This window comes from Argopecten irradians, chromosome 8 (genome assembly GCF_041381155.1).
Source record: "Argopecten irradians isolate NY chromosome 8, Ai_NY, whole genome shotgun sequence".
NCBI lineage: Eukaryota > Metazoa > Mollusca > Bivalvia > Pectinida > Pectinidae > Argopecten > Argopecten irradians.
The window spans coordinates 30,556,595-30,582,620 of NC_091141.1; the positions used below are offsets into that span (position 1 = coordinate 30,556,595).

At 33.2% G+C, this 26,026-nt stretch overlaps 1 long non-coding RNA gene across 1 annotated transcript; it reads right to left on the minus strand.

Moving 5' to 3' along the window:
* Positions 1-17,297: 17,297 nt before the first annotated feature.
* LOC138330087 (uncharacterized) lies at positions 17,298-25,109 on the minus strand. The gene is made up of 2 exons (XR_011209525.1): positions 24,035-25,109; positions 17,298-19,622 (listed from the first exon to the last, which is right to left on the minus strand). It is a non-coding gene; the product is annotated as an uncharacterized lncRNA (long non-coding RNA).
* Positions 25,110-26,026: the final 917 nt, after the last annotated feature.

Here is a 26,026-nt window from a genome sequence, read left to right on the forward strand (position 1 = left end):
GTATAACATCTAATTACTTTCCTGTAGAATTCAATTTAAAATTACATAGAGTCAGTAGTGTAAATGCTCCCCCCTCCCCGGATTAAAAAAATATATTCACAGATATAAACTCATACATGTATGTATACATATACTCTAGGCCTAAATATATTGTTGTTTATTTTACACATGTGTAATCAAATAGCCGACCTGTTTCGATTTTTTATTTTCCCTGCTCTACAGTACTGTACATAAACCCGACGAAAAGCAATTGTTTAGGTACAGTACAACACGACGCCATTAAATCGAATTAATAATTACATTCTGGCATGAATTAGTCTAGACACGGATATATTTAGATATGTATAGGTCATTACACAATTCCTTGATGCTATATCATATATGCCTACCTCAGCTCTGGCACGCTTCTCAAACGCCCTTCGTACACGGGGTCGGGCATAAAGACTGATTCTGCAAACTTCATTGCAGGTTCAGGGGAACATCGGGCACTGCATCTTTCTTCAAAATCTTCCGCGAGTACGACGACGACATAACCAAAACTTCCATAGCTGCTGGATCACGTGCAAAACATGATGCAGAGAAATGTTCCTCACACAATCTATAATGGGCAGAAGGCTTGAATGCACGCCGCTTATAATGTATCCAAATCTAGCGGTATGGCTTCTCCTTTGGAAAACTGGAAAAACTTATCGTTTGTCCTCCTTTCTTGTTGTTGTGGTTATAACAACCAAACGCCGCACATACAACTATGACGACAATTTTTGACAAGTGTCTCCGATGATGTTGGATTGTTGTAAAAAATAAGCTAATAATAGAGGCGGTCTTTAATATCTTGGGAGCGTCTTTGTAAAGATGACGGCGTCTATGCACTTGTGACGTCACATGCCAATCAGCTTCGATCTCGCCCACAAAGTATTCATATTAAGAGGCGTGCTCAGAACAGACGTCTGTCTGGTATACCAGTAACGAAGGACTCGGGAAACACAGTATATCGGAATTAATAACATTATTGCATCATAATAGCGCAAAATACAGCTTTTCATAAAGTCATGGCCTAAATCCTTTAATTGTTATTATAATTGATATGACACGTTCATCTTAAAACAACAAGACACCCACAGTAAATCCAATATCATGAAAAAACAATTAGATTGCGCTATGAATATGTTTCATATTTTTTACAATGGTCTAATCGTGAATCACAAGCTGACCAAATTGGCGTTTTGACTGTTTCCGACCACGACATGGATACGAACATTACAGGGTGCATTACTTGGGCATAGTTAACTCCTCAGAAAACCGGCTATAATGTTCATAATCGCTCGTAATGTTAATAACTTGGATATCAATAATTAATAATTCCTTAATACAGTGTACTGAAAAAATGAAAATAATAAAGTCGTACTTAACAAAGTGATTAATAAATTGACAGTACGATAGGCATTTTGTCATTGAAATTAAACTTATTTCATCAGAAATAACACAGCATGTATCAAGTACAAAAGCGTGTATTAATCGATACTTTTATCTTAAAAGCAACAATAAATCTGTCAGATGTAAATCACCATTAGTGATCAATTTATCACAGTAAGTAACATGGATATGATGAAAAAGAAAAAAACATAAAATAGGTATTGCATCAATCAATACATTTTTGCAAAGATAGATCAAATTGTAAAATCGTAAACATATTTTCGTCATTTTTCCTTCGTTAAGAATTGATATGACATTAAAAAACATTAAACGGATATAGAGAAAAACAACAGATTGCGCTGATAGGTTTCAGTTTTTTATGTTAATCTTCATCACAGCTGGGATTGGGCGTTTTGACTACGACCAAGATATGAATACGAAAGCGGGGTGTTCTGGACATAGTTACCTACCTAATATACCGGCTAATATAGTCGCTCGCAATGATAACGTACCCACATGCAGTGAACTGCACTGATAGCCGGTCGGAAAGACGCTTTAGGATTCCTATAATATATATTAATTTCTTCGCATACAGAGCGATTTTGATGGAAGATTTTATGTTTCTATTTCATAAGAAATTATACTGGATGTATTAACAACATTTTTACCAACTTTAGCCTTTGTTTGTCCGACTTTCGCTTTAAAGTTTAAAGAAAATGAAACAAACAATACTTACACATATACACTCGGTTTGTCTGCATGTCTTTTCGAAAATAAAATTAAAATATAAAGTAATGAGATACATAGCTCTACACTGCATCAGAACATGTTAGTATATATCCACTTGATTATTCGTAAGGTAATTTACTTACTAGGTAAAATATTTGTTTTAAAAATAAATCAAATGAATAAAAAATACTGGTGATATCTGCGATATTATGGAATTGAAAATATATCCCCATTATTTTTTTTCTAATCTATAAATTGACATTCTTGATCTCGTTCATAAAATTCATCATAAAACTCACCTGGCAACTATCCGGTGGCTGTAAAGTAGAAACGTGTCAATTATATTTTATCGAAATAAACAAGCCACGTGTTCAAACAGGTAGTCCTCGCTTACACATGACATGGTTCAGTTGAATCTATAATGCAATTGTAAGCAATACCAAATTTTCAAGATGTTTCTATATTACGTTGGTTAAGGTAACAATGATATCAAAGTTGATAATGTTTGATATAATTATCAACAATCGGATCAGACATCTATCTGGATATTATGCGATTCCATTATCGTTTGCTACTTTCAAGTCACACAAATCATGCTTTCAGTTAACATATGTCGGTGTCTATGTATCGATATATATCCATATTGGGTGCAATATGTAAACGATGACTAACATGGAAACTGTAAATCACAATATGTACACTTGTAAAGCAACATGTTACGACTATTGCAAATCGACATTAGAACATAAAGGAAGCATCAATATGAATTTATTATTACGAGATAACTGAATCCGACCTAATATTCTTATTACAATTATAAACGACTGTTCATAAGACAAAACACTTTTTGAGGACAGTTTTCGATTAACGTAAAACAATGTAGCAAATTAAACCAATATAACAGTGATCTTCTTTCTTTAAGTTTGTAAACACCTCTTATATATTGATTTCAATAGAATTTCCACCATTAAAGAAATGTAAAACCAAACATGTGTTTCATTATTATAATAAGCCTACCTGTAGCCGTGTATCCCACTGTGCCATACTTCTGCAATGATAATAAACGTAATATTATCTATATTTTTTTTCGCCAGACAGAATAAGCCGATTGACCGAAATACAGTTTATTCAGTAATTGTTATATACGTACAGCCGATTTCCATTACATAATAACAATCTATGAAGTCTAGGTTACAGCGGTAAAACATTTGTAAACATGTTTTTATAGATCAAGATGAATTAATTCTAGTGATTGGAAGATGTCAATTTTATTGTTTGCGAACGGACGGTCATGATAATGATTTATTATAGAACTGAAAATACCGACACATTAACTTTCAAAAAAAGCCTTTATTTAGGACCCAATTCCATTGTCATCATTAAGTTAATTGATATTCTTTCAGTGATAAATGTTTGCTGACTCCGTAGATCAAATTTGCATGTTTGTATTTTCAAAAGAGCTTTTGTATAGGACAAAGCCTGAAAAGACACACATTTTTATGTAAGCTCAGTTATAAATAGGTTTAGCTTGAACAATCGTAACTGTTACAGTGTATTAGAAAGTTGGTTAACAACTAGTATCTCATCAACAATTCTTCTTCCTTCCACATGAACAACTTGGTACAATATTTCAGCATTTGGTATGTTGTCCACACACAAAGCATATAATATTTACTGTTGTTAAGTAGTGTCAACTGGTGTGAAGTTGGACATTTTCATTTAAACATTGATCTTAAATGGCAACTTTGTTTTAGAAACCATTATTACAAGAACATTAACTTACATTCTTTGAATGTAATGTTGTCTTGATTCTTGAAATCTTAAAGATTATTTGTATTTCAATTATGTAGAATATATTTTAATTTATTTAAGACGTATTCTTTATCAGTATTACGGATTTTATCAACCTCTTGATCAGACCTTTGAGACGATTCATGAAATATGACGACCATAATCATCGTGTGTTAATGTCACCGGCGCTAGGTACCCCCCTGAAGCGAGAGTGAGAAAATCAGGATTTGGATGAAATAAGAATGTTGCTTTTATCTGCATTTTGAGATACTTTTGGATACTGACGTTTAGTACAAGTGTTTCCGAATATATCAGCCACACAATGATATATAAATGGTTTTCGAAAGAAGTCGATAAAAAACTTGACAGATATAAACATGCCACCACAACAAGGGAGGTCAGACGTAAATCGCCTGTCCTTAGAAAAGATGCTGGAAAAGAACTTATCATCGACCATAAAAATAGCATAGTACTACATTACTTTATTATGATATATAAGGGTAGATACACAAGAAAATACTTCTCAGCCCCTTCCATTTATGTCAAAAAGGTTCGTCCAAATCGCAATGTTGTACGGCAAATAGCAAAGGAGGTGTACGGCTCGTAGCAAATGTTTATCTCGAGAGATGTACGGCACATGGTTACATTATAAAAAGGGAGTGGCACGGCCTATAGTTAATATTATACACCTTTTCAGTGATGAAATGATGAAAACTAAAAGGATAACCATATAAGACTAAAAATAATGCATACTATGTATCATTATTACATTATTAGTGTTACTAACAGTTTACAATCATGCATAAAATTGTGGTTTGTTTGTTTATCATATTCAGCGCATTTCAACATAAAGACACGTACAAAACGCACTAATTTCTTTCCCACTCACTTATTAGGTTATCGTTTGTCGATCTCATTATATTCAATATCCACGAAATTGTCGAAATGATAATGCGTTTTTTTACTAAGAAATATATTTTTTGATATCTGATCCATTGTCAAGGTTAGAAATAAAGATAATGATGATAATGGTGATGAAAATCATACAGTGATGATGATATCGATGGTAGTTGTGATGATCATGAAGCGATAGCGATACTGAATGTGAATAAGAATTAAAGTATTTAGTTATTTGCAGTATATTGCTACGTGAAAAAAAATATATAAATAAAATGCTTTAAAACCACCTCAACGTGAAGCCGGAAGAATTATTATTGTTTTTTTTTTTCCATATGTAGTGATTCAGCATTATTTTCGGACATGTTTTGTTTTGGTTCTATTAGTTTAACGTTCTATGAACAGCCAGGGCGATTTAAGGACGTGCCAGGTTTTTCGATGGAGGAATGCCGGAGTACCAGGAGAAAATCCATCGACCAGCCGTCAGTTCCTGGCAATTGCCCATCATAGGATCTGAACCCGCATCCCAGAGGTGGAGGTATGTTGTGTTTGGATTTATCCTGGACAGTGGCAAACGTGAACAATGCCGTCTGTGGGAAACCATTTGGTTCTGCGGTCTCTATAGGATGACAACTGGATATGACGTTTTCATCATTCAGCGTCCATGGACACCATTTGGCTGAACCCAATCTGCATATGTTTTACTGCAAATCGAATGTTGATGGTATTTTGCATGTACGTTATACATATTTGATAGTTATATTTAATACGGAGGCCTTCCGGTCTTGATAACAACACTGTAATTTTGATAACTATGTTAAATAAGTTCACATTACACATATGTTGTTAATAAAGCTAAGCAGATGTACCAATATCCTAGAAAGTGATTATACAGAAGATGTTTTTGTCACGATTATGACACAGAGGTTTGGGGCAATATGATACAGGTGCTAAGGGCCTGGCAGAGGGGTGGGTTAAAGACGTCTGCTGACGTAGAATAGGATGTATATTTCAATAATATTTAATAAACTTCTCTGAATCCGCGTGGTACATTGTGATTAGGAGTTATTCAAACCAAATATTAGGCTTTATGCATTATTTCTTTCCCTATATTTATCTATTTCTCATAGTAACTATAACTCTATTTATGTGTATCTAATATATTTTATGTACATATAGGTTATACGTTCAGGCTGTAGGTCGATGGGTTAAATTGGGGTACTCTGGGTTCCTACAAGTAATTGCCACGTCCTTAAAAGACCGCGAAACATAATCAATCGATATAAAACACTATCTGTTTTTGTGTTCATTAATCAGCTAATTTGACTCATTCATTTTAGTAATTTAATCATTAAAGATGCTCCACCGCCGCCAGAGCATAAATTATATTCATCCTTTGAACAATAAGTGGTGTTTAATCGTGTATATAATAGTCTAATTAACACAAAAAATAATATAAAATAATTTATTTTGCCTTTGGTACTTGCGCATTCAGTAGTTCATTCCATGTACGATAATGTGGTAGGGATTTTTTTTCGGGATGCAATTAATTATTTTTTGTATTTTTTAACTTGAAGTGAAATTAGAAGCTCAAACTTATCAATGGTGGTAATGGCGCAAAGTAAGTAATTTTTTTAACTGAAGAAAAAAACTAAATCGTCTGCTCATGTTTTTAATAGTGAAAAAATACCATTTGTCAGCGGTGGGGCATCTTTAAATCATATATTTATTCATTTCTTCGGTTTGAGCCGTGCTTTGTACCTTTTGGGCCGACAAGTTTATCAGCTTATTCCCAACTTGGAGACACTGCCATGGGGAGTTAACAAATTTCATGAAAATACTACACAGAATTGCCTTTCCGTAAATGACCTGATATTAATTCGAGTATAATTTATCTTTTTTCTCAATGTATTACTCTCATATATCAGTGGTATAAATTCCTACGAAGTGAATATAGTAGAGTGCAAGTTGAGTTGTCTCCCTTACACTGTATGTAAGCCTCTGGTGAAGGGGCTCATTTAACAGACAAATGGTGTAAATTTAGGGATGAATTGTGTAATGCTTTCACTGCCAGATCATGTAATTGACTATTTTATATCAGTACAGTTCTGACCAGCTTTTTTGGGTTCTTATTTTGATCTAGATTTGGTCTTATCTGTCCCTGGAATCCTTTAGAGGTTAATGGTTTCCTTTTTTACATTAATTGGCATACATTTGTAATTTTGTAATAGGTCATTCAGAAAATAAGGGAAAATGTGAGATTTTTGGGCTGGTTTTTAGCCATGTTTTATTAGCTGCACCATAATTAATCTGTGTTTTATCAGGTATATTATGACACCATATGTTATAATCATTTCTTTATGATATTGTTTTGTTTACAAAGCTATAATCCTATAGTATTGAGCCAGTTTGCTTAAACTCTCAGTTCTGGATATTTTGCGGTAGAAATTAAAAAAATGTGGTGTGTGTAGAGAATATGAGTTATCTCCTCCTGATCTTCAAGTTTATTTCGGTTGTTCATATTTCCCTATTAGTACACTACCTATACTATAGTTATAAGTCAAAAGACTAGATGTTATTGAGATATTTAAAATTTCATTTCAGAATTGTTTCTCATAATTTTCCATACATGAATCAACATCGTTGATACGAGTTCACAACTTGCAGTACCAGACCAACCCATGCAGAGAGAAACTCCCATTTTGGAATCAGACCTTATGGCTATGTAGCTTTTCAAAAATGGTGCATTTGAAAAATAAGAATGTAAAATGCTATATCTCCCCATTTTTATCTCTCAGGACTGCGAAGCAATCCCGCGGGGGTATAGTTATGGCCTGGCAAATTTTGTCGATTGTTGCCTTGTGGACAGGGTTTAATCTTTGACGTGGAGAATAAACAATACCTTCAATCTGGCATCACAATCATATGTATAAGACGAGGGACAATTTAATTTTAAGAAATTACATTTATTGGGTCTAATACGCTGCCGTAAATGAAAACACTATATGTTTTTTTTATATATATTATTGCAATATTGGATTTAATACCATCGGTTACTATGTTTAATTATTTCTATTTGAATGTGTAAAATTGTGTTACAATGAAATTTATTTTTGATCAATTATTTGTCAACAAATTTTAGAAAGTAAAATAATGAAGTTACGATGTTTTCTACAGTTTTAATGCAAACTATTGAAGGCAAATACTGAAATATAATACAAATCCAAATAATACATATAGCAAACTTCAAATGAATGGTTACAAAGCAAACTATACAATATTAAGAAGGTAAACACAAAACACTTTCAATGAATAATTACAAAGAATATTGAATATATGAAAAATTGCCGACTGCGACATTTGAAATAGCCAAATTATTTCGTTCACACGAAATAATTTTCACACGAAATAATTATTTCGTTCCCACACAACGACATTTCCTTCGTACGCAATAATATTTCCTTTGTACGCAATAATATTTCGTTCCCACGCAATAATATTTCGTTCCCACGAAATAATTATTTCATTCCAACGAAATAATGATTTCGTTTGAATATCTCGTTCCCACGCAATAATTCTTCGTTCGAGTGCAATATTTAGTTCCCACGCAAAAATATTTCGTTTGCACGCATTAACATTTCGTTCGAACGCAATAATATTTCGTTGCTAGAATTGCCGGTCATTTGTCAGGTAACACCTGATATACCTGATATACCTGATCCTCGGTCTGTTTAAGCTGTAAGCTTCTTGACCACCTTGACACTTTCTTCATCAATATGTTCAGGGTTGTGCATGCGCAATGGTTAAAATCACTACTTTACTATGGTTAAAATGTTCCAATTAACTCTTTGTAGTAGTGTATGTACAAATAAAAAACACGTCTTGCAAGTTCACATTTCCACTTATAAATCTAATTGTTTCTGGTGAACTTCATTCAAAAAGTCACCTTTCAATATCAACAGCAGTTAGGGTTGAATTTGATATCCATTCCTCTCCAGTGAATGTTAAGCCTTGACTTGAAGATGTTCAATGATGGTGCATTTGAAACTTCATTTGGTAAGCTATTCCAGTCTTTGATAACTGGGACACCAAAGGAGTTTTTTCTGCAGTTCAGCCTAGAGTGTTGCTGCCTAATTTTGGAGTTGTTTCCCCTTGTCCTGTTGTTTTCCACAAAATCAAATATATCCTTCCCTGAATTATCAATGTCTTTGAGAATCCTATATACTTGAATGACGTCGTACCTTTTTCGTCTGTATTGTAGTGACGGAAGTTCCAGATAATGTAGACGTTCTGGGTAAGAATAATTCTTAATTGATCTTACAATTTTTGTTGCCCGCCGTTGCACTTTTTCTATTGCTCTTTCATCTTTTTTGTACATAGGGTTCCACACAGACACAGCATACTCCAAATGGGGCCGAATGATGGATTTAAACAAAGTTACAAACATTTCCTTATCCATATACATGAATGATCTCTTCAGTAGTCCGACTAATCTATTTGCCTTTTTCACACTCTCTGCCACGTGTAAACTGAATTTTAGTTCACTGTCAAACAATATTCCCAAATCTTTCCCCTGGTTGCTTTGTATAATCTCTTTCCATCCATGTTGTACACATGCTTCACGTTATGATGACCGAAATGGACCGACTTACATTTCCCAGCAATAAATTTTAATTGCCAATTTCTTGACCAGTCGGATAGATTATCCAAATCCTTCTGGAGTTTTTTACTATCTGATTCACTGTTGCTCACATCGTATATCTTCTTATCGTCGGCAAACATATTGGTGTTAGTTTCTATGCTGTTTGGTAGGTCGTTGATGTACATTAGGAACAAAACTGGTCTTAAGACACACCTGTTTACATCGCTCTGCAAGATATGAGTTAAAGTCTACACGTTTTTGCGGCTTGCTGCTTCATAATTGAGCTGGACCATGGAAATGTTGTAACGTTCAATGCAATGATATACACGAATCGATGTTTGAACTGTTAGACATCTCTGTCACATAATACGAAATTTCGAAACGTATCTCAAGGTAGCCATTATCTACCACAGGGTATTCTTGTGTTCGTCACGCTCAACTGATCACAGTGACGTTACCTGTACACAATAGTACTGTAACGGAACACGCGCGCGCGTATACACCTGTTTGACTTTTGTTTACAATTTTGTTTTTGCGCCGAGGTGAGGTTGTTGACAGCTTATATTGTAAATGGTATCAGGGCTGCTTCTACCTCTTCCAGTAAACGTTTTCTAAATACACTATCATCTTCGTTTTCATCATCAATTCTGCCCGATAGTAAAACACCTAGACAAGGGTCGTTGACCGATGAATCGGTTCCCACCAACTACCCCATGCATCCAAGCCACCCTGGTGTCTATTTACCCATGAGCTCCCCAACACCTGTTCATCCACCTGGTAATTATTATCATTCGGCTCCTGGATACCCTCCCGGTCCTCGAGCTTATAATGTGAATGTCACAGGAGAACATGAATGATATAGCTGTGGCAGTTAAAGGTTTACTTATGGAGGAAATGTCGGCAATTATTCAAAAGCATATGGCACCGCTATGGGAAGAATTAAATAAACTTAAGCTAGAAAACCAGGATCTCCGGATAAAATTGGACAATCTTGGATAATACAGCCGCAGACCATTGGTTAGATTTTCGGGGATCCCCGAGTCCCATCCTGAGAATACATCATCCCTGGTCCATGATGCCATTAATAGTGCAGGTATATCCGTCAGTGCCGACGATATTAAATAATCGCACCATGTTGGTAACCCCCCCAAATTCAAGTCTAAACCAAGACAAATTCTTGTAAGGCTTCGTAATTATGAGGCCAAACGTACAATATTGAAAACTAGTAAAAGATTCATAGACTGTGACTCGAGCAAGTTTGTGTCTGTTAATGAAGATCTGACTAAACGTTCCTCTGTCGGCAGCTTGTTCAAAATCCGTGTAGTGTTGTACCCCAGACTTGGACTTGGGACGGGGAGATAATGGTTAAAGACAACTCGAATCAAGTAGACCAGATTGTCATGGAATTTGACTTGGTTAAGTTTGACCATACCATCGTCCCTCATGTACAGTAATGCTGCTCTTATGAATTTCGTTTATAACACTGTACCTGGGATCCTTTGAAATGACTTTCCTTTAAGTCCTGTGTGCTTGTATTTATCACTGTGTCGTGGAACCTCGTACAAAGATTATATTAAGTATTATCTCTCTACTTACATCTTACAAACCTACTTTGTTTTCTCTTAGTAATTAGTGAAAAAGGCAGACTAGCTGCAATTACCAAACCACTATTACCATCACAATTGAAATTAATTTCTCTTGTATTGTATGTATTTTCTTAGTTCACATTTTTTTGAAGTGACCAATGTTCATTGCGTCGGTTAACCGCGCACTAACATCACGTATTTTTGTTTTTCACATTTTTTTATGTTGGGGTTATGTAATAATATATATATGTCAACCTTTCATATGCTTATTGATATCTTGCAAAACATGTCCTTATTCATCATTGGTGTGTTCAGACTACTGCTTTATTTACCAAGGTGCTGCAAAGAAATTGTTATCACTTGGAATATCCCACAACTGTCTCATTGGTCTATCTGCTATGATGAAATATTCAGTTTGAATATTCTCCTTCACTTTTATGCCGTTTATCCTACGGGAATACCATAATAAATGCCATTGAATAATACGATTTATCGAATGAGAGTTGGACTGTTCTACAGTAAAGCACTTCGACCAAAGAGTAAGTACTGTATGTCCAGCTATAATGTGGCTTTAGTATCGTAACTCTATGTAATACATGGTATTAAGGTATTGCCCATACTTGTATACTACCTTTTTAGAGTTAGTGTTAACAATAAGGTAAATATTCCAAATAACCACAATCATAATTTCTTCTGTGAATGTAGCGTCTTTGTTGCATCTTATCTCTTGTACTGTATTTAATTGCTATTTACTTTTTACTTTTAAGTGGGGACATCGAATCGAAGCGCGGTCCATTGTCTGATTCCGTTTCGTCTGTTTCATCTGATAGGTCTGAAGATTGTTTGAATAGTAATGATTTTACATTTGTACACCCGAATGTCCAAAGTCTAAAAAACAAGTTAGACATATTACATACAGAACTACATAATTGTAGTATTTTGGCATTTACTGAAACATGGCTCCGTGAATCAGACAATGACATATCCTTACATTTCCCTGGCTACCATAGCCCATTATGTTTTTACCGCAATGACAGAGTAGGGGTGGAATTTCAATATATGTATTTAATGAATTAACTGTTAAAACTCGTAATAACCTTAACGTTGTTGGAGTAGAAAGTGTATGGATCGAAATCTGTCATAAAAAATCACATGTTCTATTCGGAACTTTTTACAGACCCCCAAATGCCAATGTTCAACTGTGGGGTAGAATTGAGGAATCCATCGATCGTGCTTTTAATACAGGTATCTCAGATATTGTTATAACAGGCGACTTTGATGTAAATATTATCCAAAATCATTAAAATAAAAATCAGTTATGCAATATTTTTCATACATATGATATGACACAGCTAGTGAACGAATGGACTCTTTTTGCAGAAAACAGTTCATCGTTGTTAGATATTACTCATGTTAGTAACCCTTCAATATTGCAACGAATATATGTCGGGGAATATTTCCTGGATAAACCATTACGATACCATTGTCCTATATTTGGTATATTTAATTTTACAAAAGACAAGGTTGAATCCTTCAATCGTAAGGTATGGCTTTATAAACATGCTGATTTCGAAAGGTATATAACTCTGGTTCGGTCTACCGACTGGTCTTTCCTTCAGTCGAATAATGTAGATGTATCGTGAGAAAAAACGTACTGAAGTGTTAGATAATCTTCCACATGACTGCATCCCGCATAAGACTATTCATGTCAAAAGTAGAGATCTTCCTTGAATGTCCTTTGATATTAAAAAGGTTATTTTCAAACGTAACAAACTACATAAAAGAGCAAAACTCACTAACACAGATTATGACTGGTCAGAGTTTAGACGTATACGCAATAAATGTGTCAATATTATAAGGCAGTCTAAAGATAATTATTTCAGTAAGTTGGCACTAGAATTATCTCTCCCGAATCGATCCTGGTGGAAAACTTTATCTATGTTTACGAAAATGGACACGGACAAATCTAATATTCCTGTCATTTTTAGTGACGGTCACTACTATAATGAAGATGTTGATAAGGCTAATATTTTTAATTTTTACTTTTCCAATCAATCTACATTTGATGACTCTGGTACTTCACTCGTGCAATTCCCCTAGTAAGCTTGATCACATTCCTATATCATCTAATGATATCAAAGATGTATTGGTTAATCTCGACCCGTCAAAAGTAATTGGACCAGATTTAGTCAGCCCTAAGGTCTTAAAAGAGATAGCAGATGTTCTGTGTAGTCCACTTGCCATTTTCTTCAATAAATGTCTTGCCATGTCTAAATTCCCGTCGTTATGGGAAAAGGCTGATGTCGTACCAGTTTTTAAAAAAGGAAATCATGATGACGTCCAAAAAATATCGTCCCATATATTTCCTAAGAGTTTTAGGGAAAGTTTTTGAGCGTTGTGTATTCAAACATTTATATAATTTCCTTCACCAAAATAGGCTTATTACTAATTGTCAGTCGGGGTTCACACCAGGTGACTCTACCATTAATCAGTTACTCAGTATATCAAACGATTTTAGCAAAGCTTCAGATTCAGGTAAAGAGATTAGAACAATATTTTGTGACATCAGTAAGGCATTTGACCGTGTATGGTATAGGCCTTCTTTTCAAACTTCATAAAAATGGTATATGTGGAAAACTTTTATCTTTGTTTTGAAATTATCTAATGAACAGGAAACAAAAAGTAAATTTATACAACGGTGGTTCAAACTGGGTATATATTAATGCTAGAGTACCACAGGGTTCTATTTTAGATCCTTTGCTTTTCTGAGTGTATATTAAAGATATCGTTTCTAATATTGATTCCATTATAAAACGTTTTGCCGACGACACTTCTTTATATATATATGGTTGTAGAAAATCCTTTAACAACACATTCCATATTAGAATCAGATCTGGGGAAAATTAACACTTCGGCAAGGCTTGTTACTTTCAATAAAAAAAATCCGAAACTGTTTTAATAAGTAGGCAACGAAACCGCCCAAATCACCCCATCCTTCATATGAACCAAGTACCTTTTAGCAGTGTCGACTCTCACTAGCATCTCGGTGTCTATTTTTTCGCTACTGGGAGTTGGGCAGATAATATCAATTATGTAATTTCTAAAGTCTCTCCAAAACTAAATCTTCTGCGATCTTTGAAATTTTAACTTGAAAGGAACACTCTACAAACTTTTTTTTTTCATTTATAAGGCCCATAATGGAGTATGGAGATATAGTTTGGGAAAACATACCCCATGAACTAGAGAAAAATTTAAATATTGAAGCAACCAGAATAATTACAGCAACATAATTGGTTAGTAATCATAAACTGTTCATCGAATCTGCATGGGTCTGCTTATTGGATCGAAGACAAGTTCATAAGATTATTCATTTCCACAAGATGTTCTATCATTAAACACCTGAATACCTCTATAGCATGATCACTGAAACTGAAAGGTCATTTATATGAAACTAGACACTCAGACCATACATTTATTACACCTTTATTATGTAAAACCTCATTCTATATCAAAACATTGTTCTTACTTCTGTTATAAACCAATGGAATAGTCTACCACAAAGTATTCGCTCAAAACCTTCTACTTCTGCCTTAAAAACTTATCTTAATCATAAGCATTAGAAGAATACGCCTGCCTATTTCAGTTCTGATACCCGTAAGGGTCAATTATATCATGTACGACTAACAATGGAGTGCAGTGTTCTAATTAACTATTTATTTGCAAAAATACTGTACTATCTCCGTTATGTATATGTGGTGCGGTTGAAAATAACAAACTTTTACTTGAATGTGGTCGATTTGATGGAATAAGACGACGCTACCTCCACTCTTTAGATTTCAATGTTACTTTGAATCTTCTTCTTTTTAGAGATTAATCGTTTTCTACAGCTGATAATAAATCGGTATTCTTAGTCGTAGAGCACTACATGATTAAAACGGGCAGATTTGCTTCCCTTGAATAGTTACATGTAAGCTATTACATCCCACTAATTTCATTTGAGTTTTAACTTGTATACTTTCTTTATTCATTATCAAATATTAATGCGAGTGAGTGAGTTATCGTGTAAGAATGGTGTTATCCTGCTCCAAAGTTATCAATTGCTGTAACAATCAGGGTGATAGGTTTACATTTCTCGCACCTCGGACAGGGAAATATCACATGATACCCGGTGCTAGAATTTTCTATCTCGTCCGATCTGTCTGGTACCTTTACACGAATTTTGGCGGAATTTTACGCCATTCATGTAACAGTCCGTGCATGTGACGTCAAACTCGCGAACCGGTGACGTCACCAGCGTCAGATAATCAATATTATTAGAAATATGTGCATTCAGTCATTTACCATGCATTGTTTGGTTGTTGTTTTTAATTATGAAACAGTATGTACCGATTGATCATCGTTTTTATGCGGAATGATTGAAATCGAAGCGCAGATGAAATGGTTAATCGGCTTTGAACCAGGAGGCCCAAGACGGGATAGTTTTACACTCTGAACGCATATATAGATGGGTTTTGTTATATCTTAGAGGCACGAGAAAAACAATCTATTACCTTTAAGTGATCGAGATCGGGTTAACTCAGTCTCGGGCTATGATTTTGTAACATCCCAATGTTATGATTATGTTGCAAAATCTTAGCCCTCGACTGAGATAACCCGATCTCGTCCACTTACAGGTAACAGATTTTATCAAAGTGACACTTGTTCCTATTTCCGATTATGTTATATTTGTTGTATAATATATGCATATATCGAAATAAAGAAAGTTTAATTTAAATTAATATTTCGATCGCACGCAATGATATTTCGTTTCCACGCAATAACGTTTTGTTCCCACGTAATAATATTTTGTTCCCACGTAATAATATTTTGTTCCCACGCAATAATTTTATATATTCCATGTTCGCTCCCAGCCACCGCAAGTAAGTGAGAAATCAGTAAATTTTGATCAGAATTGGGCCTTTTCAGGTCTGTATACCATATATATGTATAGCATATGCGGCAATGCTACAGACATGGTTGATGCCTTGTAAGTGACAGCGCTTTATACGACTGTAATGTCGTCTGATGTAGTAGCCTACCTGTACTCGTTGTTATCTGCGTCGTCCCACATATAGCAGTATTGTTTTAAAAATATCAATTCCAATTAGGGAAGCACGGTTGACATACAGCGTAAATATGTACATGTAATATAGTTAGAATATTAGTCTTGTATTTTCAACATTTTGAGGAATAAAAAATGATGATTAGACTGTTAGCTTGATTTGGAACAGATGCTTATCATTAGTGTGATGGCTGAGATGAGGGATTGGTGTTAGTGTACACATGTGTATGTTTTTGTCTAGAAGTAGTACAAGTAGTTGGTACGTCCAGTCAAACAGTTAATTATAAGCTTATATTAGATCGATCACTGGTTCGATATCCATTAATGCACGAAGTTACGTAGACAGTGTATCATTTTATTCTGGGTTATATGAACATATTTCTAGTCATACTACAAAGTAGAAAGACTCCATAGGTCGGCGCACAGTTTTTTGCGAATCTTGCTAAAATCTGTCGCCATTCTAGTGCTGTGAAATACAGCTTCCACATATTTCTGACTTAATTTTGTTAAAGATGACAGCAAACAATGTCTGATATACATTTAATATGAACTGTTCATGCACACATAATTACTGTACTGTATCAACAAGATATTGTGTGTTTTATTTCATTATTTATTTTTTAGCATTTTGTAATGTAAGACGTTCATAGAAAGCATACTGATATATATTGATTTCAATTGTACTCCTTACTAAGAACAAACAAGACATTTTATCAGAGAAAACAGGGCTACTTGATGCTCTGTTAGTTAAGGTGGAGTAAATTAGGTAAAAACAATCACAGAAAGAGATTTTACGATTATCAATTCATTTATTTCACCAGAAGATATAAGAATTCATTCATTTTAAGTTATTAAAAATGTGTTAAACATTTGAATTTAAAAGAAACACGGCAAACTAGACTTGTTAAAGGTACAATCTAACACTAACATGAAAAAATGTCATTTTTATACTCAAAAACAGTCATTGTACAAGAATGTTATTTTCTCTTACTATTTCTTCCTATATCCTCTGAAAATGTTGAGTTCACACATGTATGATAAAGGTCTTGCATCACCCTACTATGTAGATGGAACTTCTTCTGAAAGGGATTCTTTTCACACACACACACACACACACACACACACACACACACACACACACACACACACACACACACCCTCACACATTTTATGGAATTCATTTCTAAATACCATATCTATATTTCAGAAGTAGGTTATGTGTGTTATAGTTTTGCGTAATAGAGATTTCCTGATATATCTTGATTTACCAATCTATACAAACATTGTTCTAGATCATACACATGACAATATGATTTCAGAAAAAAAGACTGTAAATTAATCTACTCGTCTAATATCAACTACAATTATCAAAATAATTTAAACTGTTGTTACGCATGTGTCCGACTAAACAATAACAATATATCAGGCCTAAACAAGAAATCCAATACCAGCATGATCCGGTCATTGTAGACATGGATGAATTTTTTTGGCATTTACTGCTAATATTTCATTGCATATTTTCTTTATCTTATTTCACAACTAAATTCAATATGGCACGTGCTATTGATACACTGACCTCCACCATCTTTTTGAATGAATCTAAGACGTAGTGACTATGTTGGGAAATATTGTTATGAATATAAAAAGTTAAGTTCAAGATTTTCTTTATATGTTTTACTTCTAATACGATACTATGACAAAAATATCAATTAAATGTTAAATCGGTGTTTAGATACTCAGAATTGTATGCATAATATAGACTTTATGATTTTTCACGTTATCGACAAAACAGTAGTACATATTGATTTATATTTATCTGGAAACTTTGCAAAAATACCGACAAATCAATACCTAAAGCAAAGCGATATTCAATAAAGTTTCAAAATCATTATTAAAAAGTCATACAATTAAGGGTAGTCGGTATGCAATACTACGCATATGTTGAGATCTGGACAATAGGATAACAATTGTTTGTTGCGCAAATTGAGAATATCAGTCGAGTGCTACGCACAATCGTGAAATGTCCCAACACACGAGTGCGATCCGACTCGTCAGATCAAGACATATAGGTGGTATTACCTTAGTGTCCACTAATGTTATCTTTAATGTATACAAATAAATGTACATGTAATCTCACAATCTACCAGTCATTAACTAGTTATCATTGTGTAACAATAGAATAATCAGTTTATATTTTTATCAAATCTTTACCCCTTTTATCAATAATGTTATACTATATATACTTTGCTTTATAGCAGCCTGATAACATAAATCAAGTAGACGGTTGATCAGTGTGGGTAAATACAAATACACGTATATGGTAATGCATACAATAGGTCAATAATACATTGCAATTAAATTTTACAATCCATCACAAACATACAAATATACGAACAATGACATCAAAGTTACAGACACAACATACTTGACAATAAGTTAACGCATCATAACTGAAATATCAATTCCGTATTCTATATTATGTGTATTGATTAAATTGGTTTTTGTGCTGGTTTTTTATTGCTTGGTAGGTTTCTCAGAAATATATCAAATACAATACCCTGAAATCAGCGAAGAAAAAGCACGCATGGTAGCTGGACTGTTCCAGATATATCTTGTGACTACAGCATTCTGTGTCAAACATAGATCATGGGACATACCCTTTCAAACGTGACGTCGTTTTTTACTTTTGACGTTTAATTGTACCCACAAATAGCGTTAAGGACGTTTTCAAAAATCCATGACGTCATATTAAGATATTGTAACGTCAGTAGTGTACATTATAGACTGGAAGACACCGAGTTTAGTGCGACTAGCGATGTTCGGCTGTGAATTCAATAGAACTTAAAAGCATACAAGAATGCCAGACGGGAGGTTGATCCAGTAGTAACATATTTCGAAACAATAATATATTAAAAGTATCAACCTGTGTCCAGGTGGATACCGTGAGTTATTTACCCACGGATTTGATATTACTTTAAGTGTTCGGCCTTGGTTGATATAAGCTCATTGCGTTGATAATTCATTGTATCTACATGGAAATAGGTCGAAATTTAGTATCATCGATATATAGTGTTATCGAATAGTCTACACATATATATTTGCAGTCTGATGTTCCACCCGGAGAAACCGGGGTATGAATAACACAACTTTTAAAATTATTGTGAATGAATTAAGCCTAAGGCAGACTTAATAAGAATTTACAAATGTGCATATTCAATACAACAACAAAGTACAATAAAACCGCAGTACACCTAAGAAACAAGAACAAAAACAAAAAAACGATCATCTTGAAGAAAACAAAAAACAAAAACAAAAATCCAGATCAATATGGGGCTAACACATATCCCCACAAAGACATGGTATATTTCCTACACACAATACCATATAAGTGGTGACAGTTGATACATTGTCTTGGTTTTGATCTTCTCGGATATTACCACGTCATCATTGGTATAAATTTGTGCTAAAAGAGAAAAAAAAGTGATGGTATTAGTGATGTTGACGAAATGGTTCCCTTTGATGTAAATTAAAAAAAAAATAACACGTTGCAATAAATTATTGTCATTGTCAGACCAAATGTTGTTCATATTGTCGAAATCAGATAAGTCCATGATATAAGTCAAATGTTCTGTTTCGTCTTGTATGTTATCATAATCATTATTATATATATGATGCTGTTTAGAATTGTCTCACTTGTGAAGTCGTTAAGAGAGATTACAAAATCTTAATAATAAATCCCATATCTTGTACGATTTTCTAATGTTGCATTATGAAAAAGGAACAATGGGAAACGACGAAGTAATCCGCCTGTCGTTGTCTTTGTATGACTATATCATATTGTAATTGCAATTGAAAACAACATTCAACATTGTTATTTTTTTATTAATCTGAACATACCTTATAGTTCACTTATATGTCAAAAAATTATCAGACTTTAAACAATTATATCAAATGCTGAATATTGTTTAGTCATCGAATTATCAAAATAAATTTATTAACGTAAATGCATTGAAAGTCTTCATTATAACCACCATCGTGTTATTTTAGGTAGCGTTGCGTTATCTCCTGTCGCAAATGTAGACAGTAAGATAGCGGGCGACATGTATCTGTCACAAAATTACATTCATAATGCTTATAATATCATTTGGTAACAGTTGATCGCTTATATTTGCATTATCATATACACGTTTTGCGATAAAATGCAAGTAAAACGTTTACAATCAGCACTGTCAATAAGTTACATCGGGAAGTGCAAATACTTTAACAGTCTGCTACAATTCAATATAGTTCCCCCTGGCATCAGTAATAAAGAGGATATTAAAATGTCAAAATATTTAGTAAACGCTTGATCTTTTTTAAAACGTTTAAAACAGTTATTTAACTTGAAAGTGTTTATTATTTCTTCGCTATTTTTATGATTTTGACCAAACGCCGTTAAAAGAAAAAGTAATTGTGATATAGTGATATTTGTAATGATAAGTAAGATTTAAAACTGATTAGTGTCAAGCGTCTAGTTGTGATATCTTCCATAGCAACTTTAATGTATTCAGTTACTAAGTATGGGTCCATTTCGGAAGGAGTCTTATCCATACGTTTCAAATAAGTATTGCCGTGTTTTGCCTATAATTGTCTTTATTGTTGCTTTGCAAAACTCATCACTACATATTGCAGTATATAGGATATAATTTGGATCCAAAAACGATATATATATAAGTAAAGTCTATTGTAATTCCTTGCGAGTTGACTTAGCTGATCATGACGGGATCAATGGTATTTAGCTGGGATAGTAAAAATTAACTTTCGAGGACAAATTTGTCGCAAAGACGAGTAGCAACTCGACTTACTGATGCAAATATCTTAGTAAGTCTTGTTATAACTCGAAACGTCGACATAACTTTCTCGGTAACCCCGGGTTACCATAACACGACATAAACTAATACGGTGTCAGAAATGTGTTGTTACATTAGACAAACTATCTTGTTTAAGACGAAAAAGGTAGTACCTACTCTCACTTATCTTAAATCCGATGTTCACTATATCATGTCAGTCAGCGCATTTCACACAATTAGTTTCAGTCATAAGTACAAAACTTGAATGATCTATTCAAATACATATATATGTATAACTATGTACATTTTATATATACCATATACCATTCTTGTTTGAGATCAATTTGGGAAATATATTATTGGCAAACCATTGGGAAACAGAATATAAATCATGACTGCCGTTATGTCCATTGCCTCTAACATAATAATAACGAAATTACTATTTAATTTCAATTCAAAAAACGCAATATGCGAAGAGAGAGATGACACTTATTGAAAAAGAAGATGATCAAATCATAAAAAAACCATGAATAAACACCAAATGCGTTTTCATTACTACAAATTTACGAATAATATTGTTTTATGATATATATAAAACCTTTCATGGCACATGTTATAGACAATAGACAATATGTTGATATTTTTATTATTGTCTGTAAATGTATAAAACACCGGTATCAAGTATTGACATGTACTTTAACTAAATTATCTTTGATTACAATAATAATTATATTCAAGCTCTAGCAAAATATATAGATAGACAATATTTTAAAAATAGGGTGGATGTCTGTCACGTACTAAAACCAAATCATCTTTGAGTACTCTGCTAACTATACGATATTAAAAAATATGGCTAATCTCAATAAGGTAGATATCTAACAAGACAATATTTCAAAAGTCGCGTGGGTGTTTCACATTATGATCAGATCCCACTTTATACAGTGACACAGGTAACGCTGTAATTTAGATCGTCAAAGATCCTGTCATAGTAATAAATTCCATATCCTGCACGATTATATAATGCTAAATTATGAGAAGCATATATATATTTTACAGAGCACAATATGTCAATATATACTAAAGGGAACAACAGAAGACATCCAAACAAGCCACCAGTCGTTGTCAAATAATGTCATATTGCAATTGAAATTTTGAAACAACATTACACAAAGATAAATAATATTTATTAATCTGAAGATAGCTTATGGTTATACTACCATATACAACGGTATGTCTAAAACATCAATGCATTTAGATTATAATCTCAAATGCTGAATATTGTTCAGTCATAAAATTACGTTATACGTTTTTAAGTTAAGGTATTAAAAGTTGTCATTATATCATAGGGATATCTCTACCATCATGATATTTAAGTAAGCGTTCTGTTATCTCTTGTCCCGATTGTAACACGTAACATTGCGGGCAAAATGATTATGTAGATGTTAATGTAAACTGAATCACATTGATATTGGATTTATAATACCATTAGATATTAAATAGTAACATGCAATTTAAACATTGGGTGTTTTCCACAGTAAACATTTACAAACAACACATGTCAGTAAATGGCATCGATAAGTACAAATGCTGTAACGTTTCTCCTGTTACTAATACTAAAGAATACATTAAAATGCCAAAATATCGATTAAACGTTCCATCTACTTAAAGGTTTAAATCAGTTATTAAATAAGAAAATACTACTCATTTCGCTATTTTGATGCATTTGACCAAAAACCATCACCGCAAAGAGCTATTTGTGATTTTATATTGATAAGTCTGATTCGAAACTGATTAGCGTCGAGCGTCTGGTGGTGGTATTTTTCGTAGTGATGAGAAAGCATTTAGTCATTAAATATACTTTGATTTCGGAAGTAGTCGTAACCATATATTGCAAATATGTATTTACTTGTTTGCCCTTGATTGTCTTCATTTATTGCAAAACGTCTAAGCTAATCACGACGAGATCCATGACATTCAGCTGCGAAAGTTTATCTTGACGTCTGAAGATGAGTATGCCGTAAAGACTTGTAATAACGCTACCCCGACTTACTGATGCTAATACCTCATAAAGTCTTGTTATGACTCGAAATGTATCTCAGTAACCCCGGGTTTCTATAACACGACATACACGATGTCAGAAATATGTCGTTATTTTGGACATACTGTCTTGTTTAAGTAAGATATTGTAGAATCCTCTCTCAGTTATCTTAAATCGAAGGTTTAAGATATCACGTCGTCCTAATACATGTCAGTCATCTCATTTAAACAATTATAGTTTCTGCCATAAGTACATATTTTTGAATTATCTAGATGCAAATGCATAGTTATTAGGTTATTCATATGGATTACAATATTCTTGTTTGTAGATCAATTCGAGAAATATATTAGTTGTATAACATTAGAAAACATAATAAGAATCATGACAGCCGTTACGTTCATTGCCTAGGACATTATGATAATAAAATTACTAATTCATTTCAATTAAAACATACTATATGTGAAGAGAGAAACAACGTTTGTGGAATGAGAAGATAATGTAATCATTAAAAGTATGATAAAACACTAACTGCATCACTTTCTATAAATTCAAATTAACATATTATATTGTTCTATGATTACATAACATCAATGACACATGTTACAGACATGTATAAAACACATGTATCAAGTAGTGACATGTACTTTGACTAGATTATCTTTGATTACAATAATAACTATACGGTATTTTAGCTCCAGCAAGGTATCTAAATAAACAATATTTTAAAAGTCGAGTGGATATTTGTCACGTACTTAAACCAAATAATCTGTGAGTACTTTGTTAACTATTCGATATTAAAAAAAATAATGGTTATTCTCAGTTAGGTAGATATCTAAATAGACAATATTTCAAAAGTCGCATGGGTGTTTCACACTATGATCAGATCCCACTTTATACACTGAGTTAATGTCATTAAACGATAGCATTCCTGATCATGTATATTGTATACATTGCCTTGTATACTGAGTCCTAAATGCTAAACTAACCATAACTACAAAATGTACTTACCAAACAGTTCGGGCACTGCCACCGCTAAAATAAAAATAAAAAACAGATAAATGCATTGTGTTATAATGTGAACATTAATAAGAGTTCTTTAAAAAAAATACTGTCTTCATTTTTATTGTAGTTGCTAAACGTTGATAAATATTACAATCAAAAGTTATATTTTATTCTTTTGGTTTAATTCAGTAACACCATTAGCATTATCAAAAAATAGATAATGTTAACGCGGTGTTTAATTTATTTCGAGATATGACTTTATTCTACAATATATAGAGATATCCAGTCATACAACACAAACAAATAGAGTTACAATAAAAAGTAGTACGGTCCATGTACTTGAACGCGTAATAACAAAGCCGTTATTACATTCCATTGTTTACGTCTAGACAGTCTGTGTAGGGGACTATAACACTGTCACTACATACAAGTTATCCTTGGTAACGTCACATTGAAGGTTAACATAACATGTGGTAATGGTGTCTATGATGATACGTGTTATTAGGTACATCCAACAATGGCAAATCATCATCATACCATTTCACATTTCGGATGTAATGCAAACTATTGAGACAAACCCTTCATGTTTCATCATTTGTTTATGGTTGTTCAGATGAAGAAATGGGAGTAAAGTCATATTAATTTATTGGTTTGATTTAATCATTAATTACAATTTCGATTACTTTCTTATATTAAGCTATGTATGAAATGGAACATGTTGATATCGATCGTATTGACAAAGTGTGATGTAATGAAAGATTAATGTAGTCCTTGACTTATTAACGAGTGTATTTATTTAAGTGTTAAGTGGGTATTTATCTCCCTTGGGTACATTACATATCTACATGTACCTGTCTAAAAAGTATCATTACAATTCACGGTAACTGACCGCATATATTGCAGCATAGAAAATGAGTCTTGTATGTACATGCATTTCGCTTCTTTGTTTTCCATTTAGATAGTTCACAGACTTGAGAGTTTTTTTAATTCATTACAGTTTAATATATAATTGAAAGCTCTTATCAACAGTTTGATTGGAAGAATGGTTAGTTACGAACAAATACATTACCTGAAGAATGTATGAATAAATAAATTAAATGTCAGGTATTTGTTACTACCATCCGTATTCAATATTATGACCAATTGAATCCGGAGCAGTGTACGATATCCATATTAATGTAATTAGACTACCATTTTTGTGCAAAGAATTTCAATATTAAAAAATCATATATGTTAAATGTTTTATTCATTTGAGTTTCAGTTAATGCAAAAATTACAACTTATTATTCTAACTACCCTATTTTATTTTTGGCTGTTTTAGGCGGTATAACAGTGGTCTTACGAGTTAAACGATCTCAACATAGATTAACAGCAAGACTGTATACTGAAACAAATGGTCAAAACATTACAAAAACACTTTTCCAGCAGCCTGTTATTACATAAGTTTTAAGATTTTAAAAACTACTTTGAGAGGATCGAGGAATTGGGGTAAATTGTTCATTGAAATAATATTCCACTCCTCTAAAAGGAATGACAAAAACTTGTAAAAAAACCTAACCAACGTACTATTTCCCAATTAAAAACAGGGTACTAAAGACTTAAATCATAGATTTACTGGCAGCTACTTAATGTGTTAATTTTATCGTTGATCAAGGGATAGATTCATACATGTTTTCATACATATTCTGTTATTGAACCTTTTGTCGTTTGCCAATAAAAAATACGATCCTTAACTTTTAACTCGAGGTATTGTTACGGTTGGTTGGTGTATTGTGATGTTTTAGCAATGATTTTTATACATAAATGCATATTGATAACTGGGGGATTAAGACAACTCCCATTAAAAAGTTTTTCGCCTCAGTGATACATTTGAAAATATAGAGGAAAAACTAATAATCAAAAATGTAAAAGAGTATAATAAGATACAATTAAAATCAAAAATAAGGGTAACTAGGATTGAATAATGCCAAACGTTCAAGCAATAAGCAGTAATCTTCC